This window comes from Oreochromis aureus, linkage group 3 (assembly GCF_013358895.1).
Source record: "Oreochromis aureus strain Israel breed Guangdong linkage group 3, ZZ_aureus, whole genome shotgun sequence".
NCBI classification, from domain to species: Eukaryota; Metazoa; Chordata; class Actinopteri; order Cichliformes; family Cichlidae; genus Oreochromis; species Oreochromis aureus.
The window spans coordinates 91445230-91459743 of record NC_052944.1 but is presented as its reverse complement, the minus strand read 5'-3'; the positions used below and the strand labels follow the sequence as shown (position 1 = coordinate 91459743).

Here is a 14514-nt window from a genome sequence, read left to right as displayed (position 1 = left end):
TGCACCATAGTCTTTTCAGAAATGGTGCGCAATGGCACTGCTTTAGGATATCATGTTGTATCATCCATGAAAACTACAAAGCAAAAGCTGCGTGCAACTGGTGAAACAAACCAATGAAGTCCAATGAGCTCAAACGGGACCTCCATTAAAGGTAGTGGGCACAAAAGCACTTTTGGAATAGCCAACTGGTTAACAAGCTTACACTGCAGACAGGTCCACACCATCAACCAATAAAATCAACAAGAGTTTAGAGGTGAAATGTCTTTAAGAATCTTAAAGAAGTCCAGTTGCTTAGATTACAACAATCTGGATGACTGAGAACCTGCAAAGACATACATCCACTGTCTCTGCTGCTTTGGGGCTGATTTCATGCAAGCATGATCAAAATTTTTCCATGTTGTGGAAAAATTTGATGGTAACAGTTCTCTAACAACTGCACTGCTGCTTTCATCGACTGACTTTTGGAAGTGAAATGAGATAAAAGCTGTTTATCATTAACTTTTACAACTTCTAGCCCGTTGATGTCTGAACTTTGGAATGAAACACACCCTTAGTAACAAGAAATAACACCACTGATTCTTCTAACGGAGACTCACCCTTGTCTTTAGACCAAACTAGCAGCTTCCTCTGAGTGAGTCCACCTACAGGAGAGAAAAGTGGAAGACGCCAACACTGCTGCTTCAAGCTGCTGACGCTCCACACACTGAATGTGAGTTTGAGCAAAAACACGACTCAAAGGAAGTTTCAGTGAAGGTCGTAGAGGAGGGAGGGGAGCCAGGACTGACTGTACTTCCTGTCTGCTGTTTTCAGCTTCACTCACAGACTCAATGGCTTCCAGATCAGAGAAGGACCTGTTTATCATTAACTTTTACAGCTTCTGGCAGGGTGATGTCTGAACTTTGGAATGAAACACACCTTGAGTTACAGGAACCTTGGTTGTTATAACTCAGAATCAAACTCATCTCTATCCCAAACTAACAGCTTCCTCTGAGTGAGTCCAACTACAGGAGAGAAAAGTGGAAGACGCCAACACTGCTGCTTCAAGCTGCTGACGCTCCACACACTGAATGTGAGTTTGAGCAAAAACACGACTCTAAGGAAGTTTCAGTGAAGGTAGTAGAGGAGGGAGGGGAGCCAGGACTGACTGTACTTGCTGTCTGCTATTTTCAGCTTCACTCAGACTCAATGGCTTCCAGATCAGAGGAGGATCTCTGCTGTCCGGTCTGTCAGCAGGTCTTCAGAGATCCCGTTCTTCTGTCATGCAGCCACAGCTTCTGTAAAGACTGTCTGAAGAGATGGTGGAGAAAAAAACGGACACACGAGTGTCCAGTTTGTAAGAGAAGATCTTCAAAGGATGATCCACCTTCAAATCTGGCTTTAAAGAACTTGTGTGAGTCGTTTTTACAGGAGAGAGATCAGAGAGCTTCAGAGGCTCTCTGCAGTCTGCACTCTGAGGAACTCAAACTCTTCTGTCTGGACCATCAGCAGCCAGTGTGTCAAATCTGCTGTGCCTCAGACAAACACACCAATCACAGATTCAGACCCATCGATGAAGCTGCACAACAACACAAGAAGGAACTTCAGGAAACTCTGGAGCCCTTAAAGAAGAAGTTAAAGGTTTGTGAAGAAGTTCAAGTGAAGTTTGATCAAACAGCAGAACAGTTTAAGGTCCAGGCCCGACACACAGAGAGGCAGATTAAGGAGCAGTTTAAGAAGCTTCACCAGTTTCTAGAAGAGGAAGAGGAGGCCAGGCTGGCTGCACTGAGGGAGGAAGAGGAGCAGAAGAGTGGGATGATGAAGGAGAAGATGGCGGCTCTGAGCAGAGAGATAGCAGCTCTTTCAGACACAGTCAGAGCCACAGAGGAGGAGCTGAGAGCTGAAGACGTCTCATTCCTGCACAACTACAAGGCTGCAGTGGAAAGAGTCCAGCGCTGCCCCCTGCTGGATGATCCACAGCTGCCCTCAGGAGCTCTGATAGACCAGGCCAAACACCTGGGCAACCTGACCTTCAACATCTGGAACAAGATGAAGGACATGGTCTCCTACACTCCTCTCATTCTGGACCCAAACACTGCTCATCCAGACTTTATCCTATCTAAAGATCTGACAAGTGTGAGACGAGGAGGAGTGAGGGAGCGGGTTCCTGCTAATCCAGAGAGGTTTGATTTGTACTTCTCTGTCCTGGGCTCTGAGAGCTTTAACTCAGGGACTCACAGCTGGGATGTCGAGGTTGGAGACGGTACATGCTGGGAACTGGGTGTGTTAGCAGAGTTTGTGAGGAAGGGAAACATACGGTCTGGATTATGGAGAATAGGTTTCTATGAAGGTGAATACTCAGCACGTTCACCATCAACTGGATTCACTGCTCTCTCAGTAGAGAAGAAGTTCCAGAGGATCAGAGTGAATCTGGACTGGAACAGAGGAAAGCTGTCGTTCTCTGCTCCTGATACTAACACACACATACACACCTTCACACACACTTTCACTCACAGGATGTTTCCATATATTAACACGGTTGATGAAGTGAAGGTGTTGCCGTTGAAGGTGTCAGTGTCAGTGGAGCAGATGAGTTGAGGATGATGATATTTCTAATGTTGTTTCCTGTCAGTGAATTGAAGCTGTTAAACTGCAGCTGTCCTCCTGCTGCCTCGTTGTTCCAAAGCTCTTTGTTTCTCTTTTAGTTCTCACTGTTTCTTTCTGTTTCTGCTGTCCACCTTTTCACATGGAAAATCATTTCACTGTTTCTCACTGAATGACTCCCCAAACTAGATTTGAAATTCTATCAAGTTTCTAATCATTACAAGTGATTCATGTTTCTATTTGATGTGTGTAAATGGAGATGATTTAGTTTGCTGGGATATGGACTGACATGTGTTGAATGGGAGGAGCAGTTTGTTGTTGTCTTCTTGTCTGTTTATGACAACAATAAATATATTGTTGAAACAATGATTCATGTTTAACTCCATATATGAAATGTTTCTGATCTTTGAATTCTGTTTGATTAAAGACTTTCTTCATGACACAAATGAGATTTCAGTGTATTAATAGAACTAAATAAGCTCAGAGTTGAAAGGCTGAAGTATTATGTACGTGCTTCACTGTCAGTATCTTCAGGGGGATTCAAAGAGAAACGTCAAACTGCTGTAATGAGATAAACTATTGTGAAGGCGTGTAGAGAAAAATATCGGAGCTTTATTTTGTATCAAAGCGGAGCGTGTCGTCCAGCTGGAGGAACGCCTGCAACTGATTCACATGGAAACGTCAGAAGGAAGTTTTTTTTTTTTTTTTTTTTTTTAACCTGTCCCGTTTGGTTCTTTTGCCATCAGAATTATTGTCTAAAGGCGAAGAAAGATGCCCAACGGATTTATTTTTACCAAATGGACCATCCCAGCCTTGCCGTAATGGTCCATCTGATTCACCTTTATTGTTTATTTTATTTTCACTTGCTGAATACGGGACAGACTTGACTGGTGGAAAGAAAGGGAGAAAGAAAGAGGAAAAGAAAAAAAAAACCTGAGAAGAGGGACGGGAAAAAGGGCAAAAACAAAACCAACAGAATAAGCAGACAAACAATACATATATCGATCACCTGGATCACCTGTTGAGAAAGAAAAAGAAAGCAAGCAGAAGAAGACGAGAGTAATAAACAAGATCACAATGATATATGGGAATATGACAGTAAATACTAAATATTAAACATTATGGTGCAGCACGTGAGATCGACAGCGCACAGTGTGCTTTGAGGTAGGAGCCCAAAAGGGTGTAGTTTGTGTGTGTGATCACCGTGTGTACACCTGTGAGCATGAACGCGCTTGTTTTTAAAAAGGTTCCTTCATGTAATGATCTGCTAGAGGGTGTGGGGGCCACTGCCCCGACCTCCAGGGCATGAAGCAGGTATGGAGGAGATCAAAACTCCAGACATCCAGAGGCCCCCAGAACACAAGAGACCAAGGAAGACCAATAGAGGGGCAGCAGCACCACTATCCCAGAAAGAGCTGAGGAGAGTCCCAGATGAGGGGTCACTCAGCAGCCGCGGAGCAGAAGCCAGGGGGTTGCAGTGGCGTGCCGTGAGCTCCGCCAGCAGCCAGCTGTGCCTGAGTGACCGAGCCCCGGGCCGAGGCCGAGGGCACCCCATCCCCAGTGGCCCGAGCGAGCCCCAGGCTCCATGCCCGATAAGCAGCCGCCAAGGAGTGAGCCGGTGGGTACCTGGGCGCCCACCCCCGGACACAAAGAACCACCAATGCACCGATGTCTGAGGGCGCTCTGCCACCGGCAGGGAAGTGGTGGGGGAGATGGGCCTCAAACCTTGGAGGGCCTGAGATGTCCCCAGAGAGGTGGGGTCTGATACCCAACCTGACATATAGACACAGACAAACAGGCACACACAGATACAAACATCTATTCCCACCCTCGTACTCTCAACACTCACCCAACGTGGAGACAGACATAGAGAGACACTGTACACACAATCACACTCCCCAAGCGTACTCTAAGCCCGGGTCTAGGTACCCTTGCCCCTGGAGGGGAAACTGCGCCCAGACCCAGGTGGTGTTACCCTTTTCCCTGCGGTGGGGAGAAGCAGACCACCCGACTCCGCAGCAGCAGGGAGGCCCCACATTCAGACCCCAGTCGGACGGCCAACTCCTCCTCCTAGCCCCCCGCCCAGCAGGCCGCAGAGAACGGGGTGTGGGAAGACTCAAACCTCCCTCCACCCGCTCATATGTAGTGTTGATGTATGTGTGTTCTAAGGTGCATTTAAAACCCAGGAGGGCATGGAGCTACCTGCCAGAGCAGCAGGTAAGCGTATAGCCCCTCCTGCTAGCCCTCAATGTCTACGTGTATTTAAAATTGAGAGGTGGGCAGCGACGCCAGGGGTGAGGTGTACACCCTGATGGTGATTGGAATCCGTGTAGCGTGCCCACCCCAAGATCCTATATGTATGTGTAATGAGAGTGTGAGTAATGTGAATGTCTAAGTTGTGGGATAAAATTGAGGCAGAGGTAGCCAGAAGGGGACAGAGGGGGGGATGTCTCCTCTGCACCTGGTGACACACCCCTACCCCAAGGCCCTGCATGTGTGGGTGATTGTGGTGGAGCGGGAAGAGGGAGGCAGCTGGAGATGGGGAGGGAAGGAAGGAGGGCAGTGACCCCTCCCTGGTGTCAGCTCCCCGCTGACCCCAGTAGGCACCCCATACTCTGCAACCCGCCAGGAAAGGGGGCCCAGGCCCATCCAGACCGGGGCCCAGTGCAGCAGCGCCCGCCCGGCCCCACAGAGCCCGGGACAGTCCACCTGACCCCACCACAGAGAAAACTGCACCCACCCCATCATCCACTCATCTTCCAGACTACACAAGACAATAGACGCCCAGGCTGAGATCTTCCTCCACCTCTCCTGTATCTCCCCTCCTGCAGAGAGAGTTCCTGAAGAGAGGAAAGCTCCTGCAAGATGTGACAACCTCCCCACCAGTTGAAGAGCCCCCAGGTGGTTCGATGCACAGGCGGCACCCTGCGCCAGGACTGGGCCCCATACACCCACCCGCCCACAACCCCGGCAACACACCAACCAGGACCCAAGCCCCTGAGGCTTGGCCAGGGCCCCAGCCCAGAGACGGAGTGCCCCAGAACCTCACGCCCATCCCGGACCCACCCAGGGGCAGCCAGGCTACCAGGTCAGTAACCCACGTCCGTCAGCACAGACCCTCCCTAGCTCTGCTGCACGCAGCCACGAGGAAACCGTCACCTAAGAGCCAACAGAGCCCCTAATTGGCCATGACCGCTACCCGGGTTGAGCCCCCAAGGAAGATGCTCCCGGGAACCCCCGATGCCCCAAGCCTGTCCCTACCCCGACACCAATCACAACAGTGAAGGTGGGACCAAACTAAGACCCCCACCCCACTAGGTGATGGAGCTGATCAAAGGAGCCCAGAACAATTGATCTGATGTGGTGGCAGAGGCTGTATCAAGACTAATGTGATCTAATAGATAATTTCTATATTGGTTAGAATTAAGATTATTTTTATTTTCCAGTTCATGAGGACTGTTTTCTTGGCTATGCATAGGGCAGTGAAAACCATATGGGCTATATTCTTTTCGGAGTGACATTATCTAAGCTGCCCAACAAACATACTAAAGGGAAGTTGGAATGTTACATTTCAGACACTTTGATAAGTCTTCACATATCTCGCGCCAAAACTTCTGAACTGGTGGACAGAACCAAAGTGCGTGGATATAATTGTCCGGTGAATTGGTTTGGCAGTGTGAGCAGTTGTTGGTAGACGTAAAGCCCATCTTGAACATCCGATGACCTGTATAGTGCACTCTATGTAGTATTTTGTATTGAATTAATTGAAGACTGGGATTTCTAATTAGATGAAAAGTTTTTAAGCAAATCTGAGACCAGAAGTTTTGGTCTAAGTTAACTGATAAATCCGCTTCCCATTTTGCAATAGGAAGTGATATTGATTCATCTGTTTTAGAAAGCATTCTGTATATTTTGGATAGTAATTTGGGGGTTTTAAGAGTAAGAAATTGAACCACACTTGGTGGTGTTTGTAGTTCAACTTGACCCAGTTTAAATCTCTTTTTTACTATGGATTTAATTTGTTGATATTCTAAAAATCTTTTCTTGTTGATCCCATATTGTGTAACTAGTCTGTCAAATGAAATAAATTCTGTTCCTTCTAGTATATGTTCTAAATATTTGATTCCTTTACCACTCCAATCTGAAAAGTTTATCATATTATTGTTTTGTAATATGTCAGGGTTGTTCCAGATAGGTGTACGTTTGCATGGGATTAATGAAGACTCAGTCAGCTTCAGAAACTCCCACCATGCTGTCAGAGATGCTGATGTTGATGCTTTTGAAGCATTCATGTCGTTGGATGTTTGAGCTGATAAATGGTAAATCTGAAATCTCTAGATTATTGCAAAGTGCTTGTTCTACATCTAGCCAAGGTTCATCTAAGAGGGTTTGTTTTTGCCATCCTGAGATAAACTGAAGCCTGTTGGCTAAGAAGTAGTGCTGAAAGTTAGGTAGTTCTAATCCTCCTTTATCCTTGGTCTTTTGTAGTGTTTTTAAGCTTATACGTGGGGGCTTATTTTTCCAAAGGAATTTGGACATATATGAATCTAGAGATCTGAACCAATCTTGCGGCGGTTTAGTTGGGATCATTGAGAATAAATAATTTATTTTTGGTAATACCATCATTTTTATAGCGGCAACCCTTCCCATGAGTGATATGGGTAGACATTTCCACCTAGCCAGATCACCTTCTACTTTCTTTAAAAGTGGGATATGGTTTAATTTAGTTAGATCTGCAAGCTTGGGAGAAACATTAATACCTAAATATTTTATATTTCCGATTGCAGTGGAGTAGAAGAGGAATTATGGAAGGAGCAATTAATCGGAAGGACTGTAGATTTTGACCAGTTAATTGAGTAATCTGATATTCTTGCAAAAGAGTTTATCAGTTCAATCACCCCAGAGATATTGGTTTGTGAATTTTGGAGAAAGAGTAACACATCATCCGCATAAAGGCTGATTTTATGTTCCACGTTCTTGCATTTTATGCCCTTAATTACTGAATTCTGTCTAATTGCTGCTGCTAGTGGCTTAATAAAAATTGCAAACAGTGAAGGGGAGAGTGGGCATCCCTGCCTGGTGCCCCTCAGGAGACAGAAGCTGGAGGATGTTTGGTCATTTGTTCTGACACAAGCTGTTGGGGAATTGTATAATATTTTTAACCAGTTGATGAAAGAAGATCCAAAACCAAATTTATGTAAAGTTGCAAATAGAAATTTCCAGTTAACTCTGTCAAACGCTTTTTCTGCATCTAAAGAAAATATTGTAGTTTCAAGGTTTTTACTGTATGAGTAGTCTATCAAATTAAGTAATCTACGTGTGTTAGTTGATGAGTGCCTACCTTTTATGAAACCAGTTTGGTCAGGATGAATTAAGAGGGGGGTTATTTTCTCTAGTCTCTTCGAGAGAGCTTTGCAGATTATTTTAAGGTCTACATTTATAAGGGATATTGGACGATAGCTTGAGGGATATACAGGGTCTTTGCCTAGTTTTAGCAGGAGATTAATGTTTGCAGAATTCATATTTGATGGAAATCTGCCATTTTCTTTGATTTCCAACAACGTTCTGTAAAAAACTGGTGCTAGAATCGTCCAGAATTCTTTGTAGAATTCTGCAGGAAAGCCATCTGGACCTGGAGCCTTATTATTGGGCATACTTATCAGGGCTTCCTGGAGTTCACCTGATGTCAGTGGCGAATCCAGTGCCATTGCTTGAGTGTCTAATAATTTTGGGAGAGTTATGTTGTCTAAAAACTGATCAATTTCCTTTTTAGATGGGTTTATTTGTGGTGAATACAACGTTTTATAGAAATCCCTGAAAATGTTGTTTATTTGTTTCGGTTCATATATTGTGTTCCCAGATGAATCTTGAACAGCACATATAGTTGTTTTTTCTTTAATTATTTTTAGCTGGTTTGCTAGAAATTGACCGGATTTATTACTATGTTCATAATTTTGTAAGCGTAGTCTTTGTACTAAGAATTTTGTTTTTTTATCAATTATCTCATTTAATTCTAGTTTTGTTTTGCGTATTTTGTTCAGTGTTTCCTGATCTTGGTGGGACGCGTAGGCTTCTTCTAGTGATTTGATGGTTTTTTCAGAAGGAAGTTTGTAATGACGGAGCTCGTTTCATCAGCTCGTGTTTCCTTCATTTATAGCAGAAGAAATGAAAGTGTGTGTGTGGATTCAGAGCGCTCGCTGTCAGGAAAAATAACAGAGGGGAAGAGATTTAAAGGAGCAAAGCGCTGTTTCTAGAGCAGTGGTGGGCAATCTCAGTCCACGAGGGCCGGTGTCCCTGCAGGTTTTAGATGTGTCCTTGAACCAACACAGCTGATTTAAATAGCTAAATTAGCTCCTCAACATGTCCTGAAGTTCTCCAGAGGCCTGGTAACGAACTGATCATGTGATTCAAGTGTGTTGACCCAAGGTGAGATCTAAAACCTGCAGGGACACCGGCCCTCGTGGACTGAGATTGCCCACCCCTGTTCTAGAAACTTAACCCTCTCAGGCTCCAATTAAGTTTTAGTTACAGGAAAAATCCTGTGTTTGGGGAAAATTATCACAAAAAAAACTCATAAAATATGTATGTGGGGTAATCAGGTTGTTAGTTTTTAACTGTTGCAAATCGGCAACGCCTGCCTCAAGAGGGTTAAAGAGAAATCACATTTCCAGTCTGAATCCAGTAAACTTCACATGATGATCCAACAAAAACCTGCATTCCCAATCACTTCCTGTGTGCTTTAATTCAACATCTGAAGAGAAAATCAATCTCATGTTCACTTCTTTTCGGCCTGTTGACAGTTTGTTTTTCACATCATAATTGAGTACAATTGACAATTGACATAATCTACTTATAAACTACTTGCAGCAGCAACCACAGGTGTCTACAGGTACTACACAGTGAAGTATAAACTATAAACTGAAGATTTGGAGACAACAAAGCCAAAATGGAGACAGAAGACAACACTGTCAACTCTCAGTTGACATATAGCAGAGTCCGACTGATGGATCAGTTGATCAGTATCATTGTCCTGATATAGGTCTATCATAGTAACATGGATCTTAATCAGTAGGGCTATGTGTTTCCCAATATGATCTTTTTTTTTTTTTTTTTAACAGAACATGATGTTGAATGTTTTTATTTGTTAGCTCTATGGGCAGCATTTTTGTACATGTTGATCCCTTTTCTTAATTTAGTTTTGGTATATAAACATATATATTGCTCTCTTAGTATTTTTAGGACCTGACTTATTTTAGGCTGATACTCATAAAAAGGAGTTAAAATATTTAGATACTGATACATTGGTCGATACTGTTTTTACAGATAGTATACAGATTACAGAAGTTAGAATGTATACAGAAATAGATTTTTTGCAATGATCGTTCAAATTGTTTTACACTTGTGAATAAATACAGCACTATATCTGCAAAGTTTGACCAAATTGACCACTCTTTTATACTGTGCTAAACAATCAAAGATTAGCTCAAATTGTTACTCTAGCTCAGGGGTCAGCAACCTTTAACACCCAAAGAGCCACTTGGACCCGGTTTCCACGCAAAAGAAAACACTGGGAGCCGCAAATACTTTTTGACATCTAAAATGAAGATAACACTGTATATATTGTTTTTTTTACCTTTATGCTTTGTGTGAACAACTAAAGTAAGTAAGTAAAGTTTATTTATTAAGCGCTTTTCACAGACAGGCAGTCACAAAGCGTTGTACACAAATATTAAAATAAACAATACAATCAATAGACATTATACACAATGTAAAAGATCAAATGTAAATAATGTAAAGAATATAAAATACGTAGATCAACAAAAGGCTTGTTTGAACAGAAAGGTTTTTCACTGCTTTTTAAAAGAATCCACAGAGCAACTAAGGTGTGTTGCTTATAAAATCCATGAAGTGCTACAGAGAAAATTACATTTTATTTATGTAATTAACACATTTTGAACTCTTAAAGAAATATAACCAAAGGAAAGACACCCAGCTGAAATAAAATGATCCATGTAGCAAACAAAAACTGTTGTGAGCCGCCACCCTTATATCGTCTTTGGGCTTTTGGAGCCTTGACCTGACTTTTAAAAAGTAATTGGATAAAAAGAACTATGCTGCTAAAAAAAAATTAGATATTTGCAAAATTCTGCCTAAATATCTATTTTACCTTGTTAATGTGTGTCGCGGGGCGTGGTCTGCAGTGCCGCTAAATGGGAGTCGGACGCACCTGAGCGGCACCCGCAATCACACCTTGCCGCCTTAAAGTCTGTGCTCTCTCTGCTGTTGTGTTGTCGGGCTGTGAGCTGAAAAGCTACAGCCGGCTGTATGCGTACAGCAACCGTGTGTGAAAAGTGGTCAATATAGAGATGCTGAAAAGCGTGTTCATGCAAACATCGTCGGGTCTGCCGTGATTTGTTTACAATGAGACTTCTGGTCCCGAACCTCGGCGCACAGCGTCTGCAAATCGGGGCTTTCATCTTTACGCAGGACTGTAAGCTGTCATCTGTGAGGCGTGAGCGGTGTTTGTTTTTAACATAGTTCACGGTTGAGAATAGCTGCCGACATAATGTGGATCCGAAGATCCATAATTGGCCTATCTGGGGTTGAAAGTCTCGATAAATGCACGGCGTTTGGCGGGTACACCCGGCTTCCCGAGTGTAACGCTTATTTTGAGCGATGAAAAAAATAATAAAATATTATTTTATTTTTATATTTCAAAATCACAACAATCTTCCAATATAGAACTATAAGTTTTTTTTAAAAAAGAACTAAACACAAATAAAATGCATTTCAGCTAAATACTTCTAATTTATTTTCCCAAACCACGCGGAGCCGCACTTTAAGGACTAAAGAGCCGCATGCGGCTCCGGAGCCGTGGGCTGCCGACCCCTGCTCCAGCTGAATGATTTTTTAATAATGTGTTTTCCTTTGATGTTAATCACAGTGAAATGATGAAGTAATGTATGAACCTGATGTATGATAATATTTATCTCTACAGAGGATCAAAAATTTAGCAGTACAACATCATTGTTGCATCAATAAGCTCTCAGCAAATACACAAGCCAAGTTACCAGACCTAATGTTGAGAGCTGCAAACAAACCTGTTCCCCAAGCAACTGTTGACAAGCATGTGATCAATTTCCTATGTGAGGGTCTATAGCCCTTTGCAGTGGTACACTGTTAGCCTTTGCAGTAATTTCCATAGCTTAGTACTGCAAAATCAACAGTAAAAAACTCTAAAGGATGTTTGCAGTTTAGTACTGTAATTTGCAAGTAATCGTGGGAAATTTCCATGAGATTACATTATTTTTACGGTAACTCACCGTACTCATGGAAACAGCTGTAAAATACAGCAAATGTAACAATTGGTGATGTTACTGAGATTATACTATTACACCATCGGGATTTCTGTTGTTTTCTACTGTAGATCTAAGAGTAATTACCTAAATCCTCATTCAGAGTGTATTACCATGAAATGCAATTCATTGTGAGAGTAATATCACATGTAAACTACAATATACAGCATCATTTTTAACTTAAGGAGTAAGTTGCAGCTACACTATTTGAAGTATAACTGAAGTATACTAAGAAGTACAACGAAATACCCAGCAAGCATTGCAGTGCTTTAACTGTAAAATTAAAACAACTGTGACACAAATAATTGATGTTTTAAACAAGAATTTGTCACAAATTCTTGTGTAATGTCTTTTACCTTCTGAACAGAGCAAGTGGGATAAAAAAAAAAATGTTTAAACCGTGAGTGAAAAGGGTTAATAGTTAATAAACCTCAACTCTCAAATCATTTTCTCACCTGTTTGCAATATAATTCTGGTACGTGAACTATGAGTGTAATTCTCTGCAAAGGAAGCCTTCTGATAGTTAGAACTACTATCTGACTGTCTGGGAAATGGAGTGATTTGTTACATGTGAAAAATATGTTTCAACTGGATTTTAATTACTATGTTTCAACCAGAAGTAACTCAAATATAAACTAAAAAGTAAATCAATAGTATACTTGTAAGTTTAGTATTGTGTTAGAGTAGAGTATATTTTAAGTATACTCTTATAGACTGGAAAGGACATTATGCTAGTACAGTTATAGTGAACAAAAAGTACACCTAAAAGTTCATTTCAAGTATACTTCTATATACTAAAACGGGGGCCAATGTAGGTAACGTATACTTAGACTGATTTCCTTTCTATATGTTACATTTAGAGTAATGTTTAAAAGTTACTTCATTTAGCAGGGTGTAGCTTTTTCTCTTCTTATATTTTTTTATACTGGAACTTCATTTTTTCTGTATAAGGTGGTACTTTTAAGACACCTCTGCCTAACTACAGTGAACTAACCAGAAGTCTCGGAATATGCTCTGGTGGTCATTTTACACAAGTTTAGGTGTCACATCTATGAAACCTACACCACTAACCAGCATCAGTCCTACAACTTCACTCTCAAATTTAATAAATTCTGGGACAAGCAGAAACTGTATTTTTAGCGGTGCATTTTGTGGCAGGCCAGACTGCTATAAAATGCACTCTCCTTGTAGCACCACTTCATCTTGGTTCAGAAGAGATGTCCTGGATATACATGATAATGTAACACGGGTGTTTTTGTTTGTTCATGTTTAGCGCGTTGGGTTGTGTTTTTAAAGCGAATGTTGCGTTTTTAAAGCGTGTTATGCGACAGGTGTGTGTAGCACTGGTTACACATCTCAATGGGAGAGCATTAGTCGAGACCTAACCTTTACCTGACGTACAACGTGACGTATGGCGCACACTTTCAAAACCACAATGACAGATAGAAGATATTGATCGAGGCGGCTAATGCTCCTTTCGCTGGTTGCTAACCACCATTAAATAACAAGAAGAAGAAAATATTGATCTGCTTTTCTTAGGTTTGCACGTTTAAGACGCAATTCAAACTCAAACAAAGCTGCAAAGCAGGAGAAAAACATGGCCATCAACTATTCTGTGCCACAGATCCAGTTCGCTGCAGCACAGAGTGATGATGAGATGGTGGAAGAACAACAGACACAATTTACGGACCGTTAACATGTGCAACTTAGAAGTAATCAGAGGTAACTGGATGGAGTTCAGTCAGGTTAAATGCACGGTTGATTGGATTATATCTGAAGATCGTATGCTATTCGTGACAACTCTACTAGACTCCAAATTTCTCGTCCATGAGGGAGTATCTCAAAAGTAAATGAAACAACTAAACTTAACACTTACGGTTCTTACACACACACTGGACATTCTGGACCTTGTTTACACTTCATCACTAAATCACTTTAAGCATATTTGCACTGCACAAGACACTTACAATGTGGATTGCACAACACTGGACATTATATTTCTTCATTTCCATTTAATACTTGTACAGCTGCTGTTATTGTATATATATATTATATTCTTCATACATTCTTATATATTTCTATACTGTGTATTGTGTATTTTGTTGTACAGTTATTTTATTTTCAACTTTAATTTATATATATTTTATCTTATTCTTTCCCAGTTAAATTTTCCCTTCATTCTAATTTGTGTTGTACAATTATTTCATTTTTAACTTTAATTTTTATATTTTATTTTATTCCTTCCTAGTTAAATTTACCCTTTTTAATTTTCATATTTGTTTCCTATCTTATTCATAGCCCTTTCTTTTTTCTTTAGGTCACGAGTATGGAACGCCAGGACTGCCATAATGAATTACTTAAATACACCATTAAATAATTAATTAAATGTGGCAATAATTAATTAAAATTGGAATTAATTAATTAAATAAATAGTTATGACACATGTAATTAATTAATTATTGACACATTTAATTAATTATTTATGTATTTCACATTTTAATTAATTATTGACACATTTAATTAATTAATTATTGACACATTTAATTAATTATTTATGTATTTCACATTTTAATTAATT

At 41.3% G+C, this 14514-nt stretch overlaps 1 long non-coding RNA gene across 1 annotated transcript; it reads left to right on the top strand.

Moving 5' to 3' along the window:
- The first annotated feature begins 582 nt into the window (after window positions 1-582).
- On the top strand, window positions 583-1408 carry LOC116322629. Its single transcript, XR_005612279.1, has 3 exons — window positions 583-709; window positions 811-1069; window positions 1171-1408. It is a non-coding gene; the product is annotated as an uncharacterized LOC116322629 (long non-coding RNA).
- Window positions 1409-14514: the final 13106 nt, after the last annotated feature.